Raw genomic sequence first — 15698 nt, 5'->3', positions numbered from 1 at the left:
TGGGTACACGTACCAACGGTGGCGGTTCTCAATCACCGCGGTCAGACAGCATAAATGTGGTGCAAAGCGCCTGAAAGCTGGAGCCGGTTACACTCCGTTCCCGGACAAACAGCGACACAGCAAGTGGTGGTGTTCTCCGCGCTAGGCCACGCCCCTACGCGTTTCGTATCAACTTCGTCAGAGGGCTGGCCCAGCGCTGGCTCACCGCCTCCTTATACCCGCTCACAGTGCAGATCAGAGTTACGTGAACGCACGTACATTTTAACCATTTAAATACTAAAAAACTCTTTTACAATTTATGTATCACTGTGCTGGGCATAGAATAGATATATATTTATTTAAAAAGTCCACTCCTAGTGTACTTCCATATTTTAAGAGTACGTTACGTACATAATTGAATAAAATCAATAATAAAATTTAAAGATAAAAAAGAACACATTATACAGAAACCCTAAAAAACCTAATACATACAGAAGTCATAATAGTACAAAATACAATGATAAGAATGTGAACAATGCACACTAAATTCATCGAAGACCTAATACATACAGAAGTCATAATAGTACATAAAAATGCAAATAATGCACACTCAATTCATAAACGGAGCAATCTCCAAGCCCTCATTGAGACCTGCAGGGCTCAATACATTCAGAGTATATATCCAATATGACTCTTGCTTAAGGAGGAGCTTATCTTTGTTGCCACCTCTTATATAGAATTTAATTTGTTCTAGAGCCATAAATTGCATGCCTTTCGGGTCACTATTATGAAACCTTTCAAAGTGACGGGGCACACTATGATTGGACACTTTATTTTTAATATTACGATAGTGCTCTAAGATCCTGATCTTAAGAACACGTTTGGTTTGTCCAACATATTTTTTCCCACACGGGCAGATTAATAGGTAAACTGTATATACAGAGTTACAATTCAGAAAACTATCAACTTTCAATTCCTTTCCATTTCTGTCTAAAATGGATTTAGTGCCTTTCATCCCAAATTGGCACATCTTGCATCTGCCGCAAGTGTAAAAACCATTAAGGGGAATGACTGAAGATGTTATTTGCGGCAAGCTATTTGATACGTTTTCTAAGGGTAATAGACTGGGTGACAATTTTGTTCGTAGTGTCCTTGCTCTCCTAAACACCAATTCTGGACGCCCCCCCAATGCTTCCCCCAAAATGGGGTCCATCTTAATAATAGGCCAGTGTCTGTTTAGAATGGTTCTTATTTCATTACTTCTAACATTGTATTGGGTCGTGAAGGGACAGAATACAGATTTTTTCTCAGTTTTCTTGCGGTACTGTATAATCTGACTTCTATCCATACTACAACATTTGTCTTTGGCATCTTCTATCAGTTGTAATGGGTAGCCTTTCTCTTTAAAACGTATGCAATAGATTTCAGCCTGTTCTTCAAATTGTTGCAATGTACTACAATTACGTCGAACCCTTAGGAGTTGTGAGTAAGGTAGGTTCGACTTTCATTTTGTTAGATGACAGCTACTAAACTCCAAATAATTGTTGCGGTCAACTTGTTTAATATAAGTACAAGTATCCACTGCTTTGGACCCTTCTTTGGCAGTTAATGTAAGGTCCAAAAATGTGATACTCCTATTTGCGAATTTATACGTGAAACTTAGATTGTAAGCATTAACATGAAGGTATTCCACAAACTTTAAAAACATATCCTCAGGCCCCGCCCATATCAGCACAATGTCGTCAATATAGCGTTTATAGAGAGTCAGGTATTCGACAAAGGGGTTATTTTTGTATATGTGCTCCTCTTCCCACTCTCCGAGATAGAGGTTGGCGAACCCCAGGGCACAAATTGTGCCCATCGCCGTCCCGCATGACTGTATATAAAATTTGCCCAGAAAAGTGAAATAATTGTATTCTAGGACAAACTTCAAACATTTTAGAATGAAATTCCACTTTTCTCTTGAAACGGTTACATCTCGCTCCAATACTGCAGCAATACAACTCAAGCCTTTAGCATGGGGGATGGAAGTATATAGGGAGTTAATATCTACTGTACCCCAATTCCATCCTTCCTCCCATTCAATATTGTCCACTAATTGTAGAACTGACATCGAATCTTTGATGTATGAATTCAGTTTTGGGACACGGAGAACACCACTTGCTGTGTCGCTGTTTGTCTGGGAACGGAGTGTAACCGGCTCCAGCTTTCAGGTGCTTTGCACCGCATTTATGCTGTCTGACCGCAGTGATTGAGAACCGCCACCATTGGTACGTGTACCCATTCCTCTGTTTTTATGTTACATGTTCAATAAACCTTTTAAACGGATCTCATGCACTATCGAGCGCACGTCTCTATTTTCCTAGAATTCTTCTACCTGCTGGATACAGGTGTAATCACCTTACAGGAGACGGAGCTGCTGGGATTAAAATCCTAAATGCCTTGCTGATGAAATTATCCTAAGGAGGATTGGACTATTGGTGTCGGATAAAAGAGGTTATCCTATTTATATGTGGACGTTTTCATCGTGTTCAGCGCACCTTTCTATATTTCTTCTACTACTTACTTTGTATATCCAATTGATCAGTTGCTGCAGAACGAACTATGTCCAGGTTTGCAGAAATCAGAGATAAAAGATCTATGCAACATGTAAATGTATTTGCCGACACACTGAGTAATGAATGTGTAACAGATGTGATGATAGAGGAGGAGGGAGACGTCTATGATGATTTAGAGCATTTCTTAATTAAAGAAATGCGCATTTGGTGGGATATCGAAACCCTAGATAATTATGTAAAATGTGCAAGAGTCCCGAGGGGACTACGATTGTCTAAAGAACCAGCTTTTGGACAAACCAATGAGAAATTTCTCAAAGAGTGGTATCGTATACTCGATAAGAGTTCCCTCGAGTTAATGAGGTTGATTATATTTGAAACAAAACCTAAAGGATACAGAAACTAAAACAACAGAGCTAGAAACTAAATTAGATAAAAAATATATAAAAGAAGTACAGGAGTTTAAAGAGTACATAGATGAGAAATTTATCAAACTAGAGAAAGAAGTCATTCAAAATAAAGTAAAAAAATTCAAAAGAGACAAGGAAGATTATGACAAAAACCAGGTGCAGACCTGGCATAATCACCGGGCAGAAAAACGTACATTCAGACAAACCAATTATAAATGGCAGAAACCTGTCCATAAACAAAAATGGACCAAAAACTGGGAGGACAGGAGATCTGATCCTGTCTATCCTCAACGAGACTCCCCCATAGAGAAGTGGGTTAAAGTCACCAGGGAGAAATCATTGAGGAAAGATCCGGTTGTAGAAATAAACTCCAATTCACCGGTTATAACAAATAGATTTTTGCCACTTAGACAATCTAGAAATTTAGACTCTGCCAGTTTTTTAGACCATCGTCAGAGAAAAGACAGAGGTCGTATAGGAGAGACGTCCTCCCCCAACCGTTGGGGAAAGAGAAATCGAGAAGAAGGGGGAAAAGAGGGAGAAAGACCACCCATTTTCAAAAAGAGAACCCTCAACTAATTAAGGATGAAGTAAAAGGTATATATAACTTGTCGGACATAAGTTTAACAGATACTCAGGTACAACTTTAAAAAAAAAAGGTCTTTCATTTTCACCCACTGCAGGAGTTTAAAAGTTTGCACTATATGTGGATCTAAATTTATATGTTCGCCACCTTACACTTAAGCGGCATTTTTTGAAAAATGATAAAAAAAGCAATGTGTCGACCACACAAGATTTGGTGCCGAATACATCGGGATTAAAGAGGTCTAGTACCTTTTATCCCGTTGAATCTCGAGGGCCAAACATAGATATGTTTTTCCAACTTGTTAAAAATGATTTTGAACAGTTACGTGAAGATGTGAAAATAAGGGAACAAAATTTAACATATGATGAAAATAAGGCGTTGAAAGAGCTATTTAACAACAAACAACTGATTATAAAGCAAGCGGATAAGGGGGCGGTCTGGTTCTGTTGAATAGGGAAGATTATATCACTGAAATGTTAAGACTTCTGGGAGATCCCATATCATATAAACTTCTATCAAAGGACCCTACCAAGGATTTCTTGGTGGATCTTTCTACTATTCTGTGTGAAGGATTGAGAGAGGGAGTGATATCAAAACAAGAGTTTGATTACCTGAATAATGATCAACCCCGTATTACAACAATATACTATCTTCCTAAGATTCATAAGAATCAGACCGCACCCCCTGGCCGCCCCATTGTATCGGGGATTGAGTCACTTCTATCTGAATATGTAGACCTATGTTTAAGTGTATATGTCCCGAAACTGAATTCATACATCAAAGATTCTATGTCAGTTCTACAATTAGTGGACAATATTGAATGGGAGGAAGGATGGAATTGGGGTACAGTAGATATTAACTCCCTATATACTTCCATCCCCCATGCTAAAGGCTTGAGTTGTATTGCTGCAATATTGGAGCGAGATGTAACCGTTTCAAGAGAAAAGAGGAATTTCATTCTAAAATGTTTGAAGTTTGTCCTAGAATACAATTATTTCACTTTCTGGGCAAATTTTATATACAGTCATGCGGGACGGCGATGGGCACAATTTGTGACACGGGGTTCGCCAACCTCTATCTCGGAGAGTGGGAAGAGGAGCACATATACAAAAATAACCCCTTTGTCGAATACCTGACTCTCTATAAACGCTATATTGACGACATTGTGCTGATATGGGCGGGGCCTGAGTATATGTTTTTAAAGTTTGTGGAATACCTTCATGTTAATGCTTACAATCTAAGTTTCACGTATAAATTCGCAAATAGGAGTATCGAATTTTTGGACCTTACATTAACTGCCAAAGAAGGGTCCAAAGCAGTGGATACTTGTACTTATATTAAACAAGTTGACAGCAACAATTATTTGGAGTTTAGTAGCTGTCATCTAACAAAATGGAAGTCGAACCTACCTTACTCACAACTCCTAAGGGTTCGACTTAATTGTAGTACATTGCAACAATTTGAAGAACAGGCTGAAATCTATTGCATACGTTTTAAAGAAAAAGGCTACCCATTACAACTGATAGAAGATGCCAAAGACAAATGTCATAGTATGGATAGAAGTCAGATTATACAGTACCGCAAGAAAACTGAGAAAAAAATCTGTATTCTGTCCCTTCACGACCCAATACAATGTTAGAAGTAATGAAATAAGAACCATTCTAAACAGACACTGGCCTATTATTAAGATGGACCCCATTTTGGGGGAAGCATTGGGGGGACATCCGGAATTGGTGTTTAGGAGAGCAAGGACACTACGAACAAAATTGTCACCCAGTCTATTACCGTTAGAAAACGTATCAAATAGCTTGCCGCAAATAACATCTTCAGTCATTCCCCTTAATGGTTTTTACACTTGCGGCAGATGCAAGATGTGCCAATTCGGGATGAAAGGCACTAAATCCATTTTAGACAGAAATGGAAAGGAATTGAAAGTTGATAGTTTTCTGAATTGTAACTCTGTATATACAGTTTACCTATTAATCTGCCCATGTGGGAAAAAATATGTTGGACAAACCAAACGTGTTCTTAAGATCAGGATCTCTTGGTAGTGGTGGTATAAAGACAAAGATCTTATACTTGAGGCTTGATAAAGGATGTCCAGCGGATTTGAAATGCCTGGGAACCGGTTGGTCTATGTCTTTGCCATCTAGAGCTTTTTTTTATAGCTGACCGGTGCCATGCTGCTCTACTGCAAAACTGGGTGATGGTTTGACCAATGTAGTATAATCCACACGGGCACTCTATCATGTATACCACGAACTGTGTTGTGCATGTGACTGCATGTTTAATGTGGTATTTCTGCCGGTTCCCAGGCGTTTCAAATCCGCTGGACATCCTTTATCAAGCCTCAAGTATAAGATCATTGACTTTATACCACCACTACCAAGAGGAGACAGACAGAGGCTTCTCATTCAGAGAAATGGATTCATATCCTGAACACTGTGGCACCAGCCGGACTCAATGACAATTTTTCGTTTAATGTCTTTTTATAATCCATCTATTTGTTGTCCACTCTCCCCCCCCCCCCCTCTATGATCGAGTACATCCACCCATTTGGACTTGTCTATTAACACGGGGACTTTCAATCAAGGGTCTCACTAGGACAGTGGTAGCCAACCCTAGCCCTCGAGAGCTACCAACAGTTCACATTTTCCAGACAACCTAGCTGCTGCACAGCTGCACTCATTAATCACTGACACATTTTAAAAGATACACAGATGGAGCTAATTAGCTCACTTGTGATTCTGTGAGGAGACCTGCAAAACATGCACTGTTGGTAGCTCTCGAGGACTAGGGTTGGCTACCCCTGCACTAGGACATACACATCTTAGAGGACCTTACTATCTCCACCATAAATCTCTGGTGTACTCTTTTTTTGCATTAAGTTTATAAGCTCTGATTTATTAACCGTCATGTAAATATATAAGAATCTAGCATTCCGTCATAAATGACCTACTATTACTATTAGCATTATATTACTTTTTTCTCTTTTTCTTTCTTTTAAACACACACTTTTCTTTATAGGTCCACTAGGGGTTAATTTACTGTCACTACCTCACGGTTTTTTATTTCATTTAGCAGATACGCAAAGACTTACAGAGATGCCCAAGTTTTATTCTCTTTGCCTTATCACCTTACAGGAGCTGCAAACCCGCCCCCATTGTGACGCCTCCTGGTGAACCGCAAACACGGAAACCAGTGCGTGTCACGGAGCCGGATGCTGAGCGGAAGTGACGCGACGGCAATCCAGTGACGCGCCGGAACCCGGAAGTTGAGCGCACGCCGGCGGGATCGTGGCGGGGAACGGAGCAGCACCTGAGACACACCTCTAGAACCCACACTACTTAAGTCAGGTAAGATTGCACACACACCACACTGTCCTGGCACTTGTACACTTTATTCTGCAGTCCACATCTTGACGAAATGGCCGCAGGGGCCATGAAACGTTGATGACACTGCTGGAGCACTTTGTAATGTATCTCTTTTATTAAATACAATTTATTTTTGAAAAAGGTTGAGTGCCGACTCACTTTGTCTTTCTGGACAAAAAACTGCTGTGTCTGTGTGTATATGTATATATGTATATATATATATATATATATATATATATATATATATATATATATATATATATATATATATATATATATATATATGGAAACTGTGTAACCACTAGGGCACAAATATGGCAGCACTCCGTTGTAGAGATGAAAAACACTTCTAATTTATTTAGGCTTCAGGCCATCAGCATAGCAGGTAAAAACAGCATTTCGGGAATAGTGGGACACTTTGTATTCAGTTGGACTGCCACAACTGCCATACAGCTGCATACAGTCGTAATATGGATGGGTGAATACAAAGTGTCCCACTATTCCCAAATGCTGTTTTTACCTGCTATGCTGATGGCCTGAAGCCTAAATAAATTAGAAGTGTTTTTCATCTCTACAATGGAGTGCTGCCATATTTGTGCCCTAGTGGTTACACAGTTTCCTTGTCTATGCTACCTTGGACCGGCACCCACACCTACTGCTATAGTATAGTGTGCGATTTCCACATGTTCTTGTATATATATATATATATATATATATATATATATGTCCACACTTGCCGGCACTCAGTTATAACAATTGCTCTGGTGCCACTCTTACAAAATGCACACAATCCAAGGAAAAGAGCACTCAGGAGACTTGCGACCAAAACAATAATCTGTATTGTGGAAACTTGGACGAATTCGGGACCTCAGTCCCTTCCTCAGAAATCCTACAGCACAGAATGATACAAACAACCCCCCTACATATACCCCTGTACTCACCATTCCACGGCGTCCCTGCACGCTGCCTCCATGGCGCCGGAAACCGTCAGACGGCACACTTCCGGTCCTCACAGCAGCGGTACCATGGTAACCGCAATACTTGCGTTCCACCAGGTCCATGCAGCGTTCTATGAGCTGCGCATGTCATCTGGGATACCTGCCATTTCTGGATCAGCCCGGGCAGGCTCAATGGTATAGCTGTACTGACTGAAAGCAAAATAAGACATACAATCAGAAATAAACAAAACCACATACAGGATATACATAAGATAGTGCAATACATGCATGCAAAAAATGTCAGGTAAGAGAGTTCCAATTGATTTTGTCATTCAGGCCACCCGGTCTGGCGGTCCCCAAACGCAACTGGGACTCCCGGATAATCAGATTTTTACCCCTGTTACCCCCGCGTATGGACAGGGGGACGTGGTCAATCATGAAGTACCTCAAATCCTCTAGACAATGACCCGCGGCCTTAAAATGTCTAGGCACCGGCTGATCCACCACCTTACCTTTTAATGTAAGGCTGATGGAAGAACGGTGGGCGGCCATCCTCTCTTTGAATTTTCTAGAGGTTTGGCCCACATACTATAGGCCGCAGGGACAGGTGACAATGTACACGACATATGAAGAATTGCATGAAAGCACATGCCTAATATCATATGTGCGATCACAATGGGGGTGTCGAAAGGACTTACATGCGATCATGAAAGAGCAGGTGATACAGTTACTGTACTTGTAGCAACCGGGTGGTTTAACATAGACGTTCGCACTAGGCCGGATGACATCTGTGACGTCAGCGTGTACTAGACGGTCTCTCAAATTCCTACCACGTCTGTATGACAATAGTGGTTTCGACTGAGCTAACATAGACAGATCCCTGTCGGTGCTCACAATAGGCCACAGGGCATTGACAGCCCGACCAACAATGGGACTGGAAACTGAGAAATCGCTGACAAACGGTATCCTGCCTGTCAGTGACTTCGGGGATGGTTCCATCAATTGATTCCTGGACATACCACTGACTAGCGCTTTCTGCTGCTTAAGCACCTCAGGGTCGTAACCTCTCTCACTAAACTTGGCAACCATTTTATCAAGTTCCTCGGTCACCTTATCAGGTTGACTGGTAATACGTGCTGCTTTCACCATCTGTGACAGTGGGAGCCCCCTTTTTTTTTTTATAATTTTTATTATCAATATATAACAATACATTTAAAAATAAAACATTTGAAAGTAGAACATATCACCTTCCTTCTCTACAATATATTACATTGTATTTCTTTTTATCATTTTCCACAATTTAACATAATTTAACATACAAGGTTAATCGCTTTATGACATACCTTCCCTTATTTCTCTAAAATGGGGGTTCATTGTTTAGGGTTTCTTGAATATACCATGTTGTATCCTCAAATGAATTTGTTTTGATTTACTCTCATTGATGGGGACATCGTTTTTATATAAGGAAGCCATACTTCCATGAATTTTTTTGTGAATTTCTCTTTCTGTGTCGATGTCTCTGTCCAATCCATGAGAAATAGATGAATTAGTCTCGGATGGACCAGGGGCATCGACACAGTAGTGGTTGTAATCCACTGGGCCAGTAGGTCTTTTTTGTTGCTGCCGCCATCTTTACAAGTAACTTCCTATTACCCGGCGTAAGTCTTTTTTGTTCCAATGGCGAATACATTCCCCAGAGTACCCATGTTTTAGAAATTATAAAATTCAACTTCAGATCTTGTTTAATGTATTCTTGCAATTCTCGCCATATTTCTTGTACCGCCTTGCATGACCACATGCAGTGCATCAGTTCTGCGCCTGGTTCTCTGCATTTATAACAGTTATCGTCTGTGGCCTCTCCAATTAACTTTTTCAGTCTAGGCGTGAAATAGGCTCAATGTAAAATTTTTTGATGCATCTCCATATAAGAAGAGGATACCAAGTTCTTATTTAACTGATTGTATGCTTTCAGCATGTCTTCCATGCTTATCTCTGGGAAATCTATTCGCCACTTTAGTAGTCCCTTAGGTTTTTGGTCTAATCCCAATTTTTTGCGACATGAATCATTTATTTTTGCTATAGATATTTGTTTTCCCATACCTACTAATCTGTTATAAGCTTAGCTCTTCTTCTGTTCGATATTTTGCTATTATGGAGCTAGCATAGCTTTGCATCTGTAAATAATTATGATATGATATTTGTAGGTTGGGATATTTCTCTTTCAATCCAGTGTGTGATAACAAAACAAGTGAGTCCATATTTAGTATGTTTGCTACACATTTCAATCCCCCCAGATGCCATGTTCTAAAGATGTTCGCGTATTTACTTGGTGGGAAATCTGGGTTCCCCAGAATGGTAGGAAAATGGAGTCATATTTTAAAGTTTTCATATTTGAGCGTACCATTCTCCATGCTGTGCATGTGGTATTCAACAATATGTTATCTATCACTTTAGCTGGCATCTTTTTGGGTGTTTTGTGTAGCAAGGACACCAAATTAATGTCTGGAATAAAACTTTGCTCCTCGGTGAAGTTGGTATATCTATTATTTCCTGTAATCCAGTCTATTGCTATACGATAATTTGCTGCTATTGCATATGTTTTCAAACATGGTAGGTTCATTCTCCCTAGTTCCTTTTTCTGTTGCATCTTATATAGGGATATTCGTGGTCTTTTTCCTAACCATAAAAATTTGGAAAGTTCTTTATTGTGTTTATTTATATCGGTTTTTGGGGGAATAATCAGGAGAATTTGTAGTGTATAAAATATACGCGGAAATGTTATCATTTTATATAAGTATCCTCTACCCACATAGGATAGTGGGAGGTGGTTCCATTTTGCAAAGTCTATTTTGGTTTTAGTCCATAGCACATCATAATTAGCTGAGTACAATTTTACGGGGTTTGGTGGGATCTTAATCCCTAAGTATGTTATCCCTTGTTTTGGGGCCCATTTAAATGGGAATGTATCTCCCCATCCTTCTCTTGCTTCTGGGTAAAGATTTAATGCTTCCGACTTTGTGTGATTTATTTTGAATCCCCCTACTTTCTCAAATTCTGCTAAAAGAGTAATCAACATTGGGACAGTTTGTTTTGGATTTATCATGTATAGCAATACATAGTCCGCAAAAGCGGATACTTTCATCTCCGTGTCTGCCATTTTTATTCCTTCCCATTTTTTGTTAAGTATTATGTGTCTCAAAAATGGGTCTAGTGCCATATTAAATAACGGGCGATAATGGGCACCCCTGCCGTGTTCCCCTGTATAATTGGAATGATTTTGTATTATAGTTATTAATCGTGATAAATGCTGTGGGCTTCTGATATAGGCCCTTATTCTGATCGGTGCGGATTTTACCGCATGCGGACGTCCCGCCGATGTTGATCGTCTGCGCATGTGCAGAGGTCACTCTGCGCATGTGCAGGCGATTTCGCCGCACGTATTCTTTATACGCCGCACAGGGGGCGTAGAGGGGCGTGATGGGCTACTTAGCCTCATTACCCTATGCATACGCCCCGCGTTTCATGGGCGTTCCCATGCAAACGCGGGGCGTATGCATGGTAATGAGGCCGTGACGTGTGTGTAGGGGGCGGGCATCTGACATCGCCGGATGTCAGCTGCCCGCCCCCATACATGATTTCACACGGACAAGTGTCCGTGTGGTCTTGTGTGGCGGGACCTGGTGGAGCGTGCGGCCCTGCATTCGATGTTCGGCGACCATCGAATGCAGGGGCTGCTCCCAAGACGGAGGAGGCGTATCCCCGTCCAATTTCATGCGGATCGCCACATATCCGCGTACGGACGGAGGTGGCGATCCATATGGAAGGCGGGGATTCGCCTGCAAGGACATGACCGCATATTTCTGATCGGGCCGCACCGATCAGAATAAGGCCCATAGTGTCTGGAATATGTGAATGAATTCTACACCTAGATTTAGAGTTTGGAACAGAGCTTCTAAGTATTGCCAGGACACCCTGTCGAAAGCTTTGTCTGCATCGCAGCTGAGGATAATTGTATTTTTGCTTCGATTTATATGTGTTTTATACATAGCTGCAATCAATGATCTTACATTGTGTACTGAGTGTCTATTTTTAAGAAATCCGGTTTGTTGGGGCGTTAATAGTGCAGGAAGAATAATCTGGAGGCGTGATGCTATAATCTTTGTGAATATTTTAAAATCTTGATTGAGGAGTGAAATTGGACGGTATGATGTTATTAGTGTGTGATCTTTATTTGGCTTTGGGATAACTATAATTCGTGCCTCATTAAATGATGTTGGTGCATTGTGTCCTTTTAATATTGAATTAAATAATTTACCTAAATAGGGTGTTATTTGTGTATTTAATATTTTATAATAGGAGGCCGATAGGCCATCCGGGCCATGAGATTTGTGAAGTGGTAATGCTTTAATTATTTTCTCTATTTCTACTTCCGTTATTGGTGCTATTAGGATTTCTGTGTGGTAGTTGTGCTCGCGTCAAAAATTGTGCAATTTCTATAGGGTCATTCGTTGGGGCTGTGTACAAATTTTTAAAATAAGTTATAAACTCTTCAGCTATTTGAGTTTGTTCTTTTATTATTTTGTTGGATTCTGTTTTTATTAAAGCTATCCGCTTATGTCCTCTAGCTGTTTTAACTAAGTTGCCTAGCATTTTTCCGGATTTATTGCCCCATCTAAAAATTTTGTTCTTCTTATGTTGTATATACATGTTAGCCCGCTCTGTGGCTATGTTGTCATAGGCCAGTTTTGCCTCTTTATAATTTTGTCTATTCAATGTAGAGGGGTTAGCTAGCAATCTTGAGTATGTTAGAGATACCTCTGTAGATGTTTTTTTAAGTAATGTTTGGTGTTTCTTCTTTTGTCTAGCAGTGTAGGCCATTACGTATCCCCGCATCACCGGTTTAGATGCTTGCCAGTACAGATTTATATCTTCCTCCTGTGCCCTGTTATCTTCCAAATAATTAAGGTGCGTCTGTATCACATATTTTTTAAACTCTAATGAGCCATTCAGATATTCTGGGAACCCCCAGTTATATGATTGTTTAATATCTCTATCTAGTCGCACCTTAATTATAATCGGGGCATGGTCCGATATCAATATGTCTGTTATTTCTGTTTCTTCTATCTTGTGGATTATACTATCTTCTACCAACCAGTAATCTAATCTGGAAAAAGAGCCATGGGGATGAGAAAATAATGTGTATTCTCTGGCATCAGGGTTTGCAAGCCGCCAAGGATCCATCAGATGTAGCGTGTCTACTAGCATAGCCAGGGTTGTGGGGGTCTGTCTCATTCCCATGCTCTTGTCTCTTACCACTTTCACATCGAATTGATTATCCATTATAGCATTGAAATCTCCTCCAATAATCAATGCACCCTCCTTCCATCCCTGAAGCTTATTGTAAACATCTGAGAAGAATTGCGCATTGCTTCCCGGAGGTGCATAAATACATGCCAAAGTGTACAGTGTATTCTCTATATTAACCTTTAGGAACAGATATCTCCCCTCTGTGTCTACCCATTCTGATAGTATTGTATAATTCAATGCTTTCCTAAATGTTATCATAACTCCCCTGGTTTTTGTTATGTAAGACGCCGATCTACTTTCCCCCACCCATGTATCTCTCAATACATTTAAATCTGTAATTCTCCAATGGGTCTCTTGCAGGAACATAACATCAGGTTTGTATTTTTTTAGATGTGTTTTTTGACTTTTTTTCTCTTGAGGGGTGTATTTAAACCCTATACATTCCAGGAGACCATGGTGATATTTGTTTTCACCATGGTCTCCTGTATTTTAGGTTTTTTGGGGGTCATCCCTTCTCAATACACAGGGGGCTTACCATGAACTTTCCCATATTTCTATTGTCCTCCTATCTCCCTAAATATGGGGGTTGTCCACCTTGTTCTTCGTGTTATCCTAATTTTCTTCTGGTGGAGAGGTGCATCTGTTCTATTCAAACTAACAACGTACATCTTATCCCTATCGATCTTTTTATATTTTAATTGAACCCAAGACAGCGGCCTTTGTCGCTGTTGTTGTTTTCTTTTTGTCTTCTTATAATTTAGCTTACCAGGTTTTCTGTATTGTGTTGAGTAATATAACCTTTGTATGGTGTTATTCACTTGTCTACTCAACCTATACATTTTCTAACATTCGAATTGGTTCCTCCTTATTCTTTTCTTTCAATTTTTTTTTTTACCATACCCGCAAATTTTACATTTACCATACATTTCAAATGTTTTAATCTTCTTTTTTTTTTTTTTTTTAAACCTAACCCTATTACATTCATTTTTTCACTGTCCAGTTTTTTTTTTTTGCTTGTTGGGTATCTTACGGGTTTATTTGGTGTTATCCCTCTCTTTTGATCCATGGGCGGTGTTTTTTATTGATTGTAGAAAGTTCTTCGCTGCTTCTGAGGATTCCAGAAAAAATATCTTTCCCTCATGGCTCACTCTCAGTTTCGCTGGGAAAAGTAATGCAAATCAGATTTTATTTGTAAAGAGTTCTTTGCATATTTCTGAATATTCCTGTCTTTTGTTGGACACTTGATACGAGAAATCTTGAAATAATAATAGCCGAGATGATTCATATTTTATTTCTGTGCTCTTATGGTATGCATTCATGATTTTGATTTTATCCAAGTAGTTGAGCAACTTAAAAATCACTGGTCTTGGGCGCTGTTGAATATTTTGTCGTTCAGGTCCTATTCTATGTATTCGTTCTATTACAATGGTTCCGTTGTTTAGTAATCCAAGCTTATCTAGTAGCCATTCTGAGACAAATGCCATTAAGTCTCGATTTTTGACGCTCTCTGGTAGGCCAATAAGTCTCAGGTTGCTTCTTCTGCTTCTGTTCTCGAGTTCCTCCACTTTAGCCATTAGTGTGGTGATGATATTTTCTCGAGTTTGTGTTTGTGTGGTTATTGTTCTAAGATTGTCCTCCAGTGCAGATATCCTCTCTTCTGCTTCAGTTAGCCTTGCTGAATGTTGAGCCGTTTGTTCTACCACTTTGTTCATTGCCTCTACCAGTGGAGCTAATTTAGCATCTAGTAGTGGTGACAGGACCTCCAGAATTTCTTTGGCCCTCTGTGCGGGTGTTAGCATTGTGTGCGTATCGTCCAGTGATTCTGAGGTGCTAATGTTACTGGGTGAGCTGGGTACTGATGTTGAAGGCAGTAGTATTGATTTATCTTTTTTCCCCTTCTCTTTTTGTGCCTGTGCTCCTCTGGGAGCTTTTGGGGCTTTTGCCACATATTTGTCCATTTTCACCCTCTTTTTGTTTTTTACACCTATTGTACTGTAGGTGGAGTTGTACTTTATTTAATGGGTCTCACTGTTTTATTAAGGCGTTTTTGATATATCCCTTTCAGGGTAGTTCCCAACGGGTCTTTGAATGGTAGTTGGCTATGAATGTTGTCCGGGTTATACACCCTCCTTTTCCCTCTGTTCCACCAGGCAGCTGCCACCTGCCTGTGGCAACTTGGATTGTGTTATGCTTATTATTTGGCTTCACCGGTTTTTTTATTGTCTCTGGGTTGTAGTTTTATCTTTCACTTTATATATCACTTGGGAACTATTTGGGAACCGTTTGAGGTTTAAGTTTTCACCTCCCCTTTTATGCTTTATGTTTCAAGTAGGGTGCACAGTCTTGGTGGTCCAAATGATGTCTCACCATCCCCGCCACTTAGTCAATGGTTGAGGCGTATTTAGTATGTCTCTCTTAAGGCAGTTCTAATATTATTGGTCCAGTCGGTGTTACGCCGTCCCCACAGGTCTTCAGGAGTTTAATTGTTTGCTGTTAGCTTTAATGAATTTTAACAGTTAAACAACCCCTTTTTCCCTCTGTTCCTCCAG

The 15698-nt window shown here is 40.1% G+C and overlaps 1 protein-coding gene across 3 annotated transcripts in view; it reads left to right on the top strand.

Annotated features, from left to right (window-relative positions):
- Positions 1 to 15698, top strand: part of GNG4 (G protein subunit gamma 4) — a 77301-nt gene that overhangs the window by 22813 nt on the left and 38790 nt on the right. The window contains exon 1 of one of the 3 annotated variants that reach the window (XM_083176390.1): positions 6757 to 6886. The exons of the other annotated variants lie outside the window; for them this stretch is intronic. The gene's annotated coding sequence lies outside the window, so the exon portion shown is untranslated. Of the gene's footprint in view, positions 1 to 6756; positions 6887 to 15698 lie in introns of those variants that run through there. 3 annotated transcript variants of the gene reach the window in all.

The sequence above is a fragment of the Crinia signifera genome, chromosome 3 (assembly GCF_055691185.1).
Source record: "Crinia signifera chromosome 3, ASM5569118v1, whole genome shotgun sequence".
Classification (NCBI taxonomy): Eukaryota; Metazoa; Chordata; class Amphibia; order Anura; family Myobatrachidae; genus Crinia; species Crinia signifera.
Note: the sequence above shows the minus strand (reverse complement) of the source record. Positions and strands in the feature narration are given on the sequence as shown.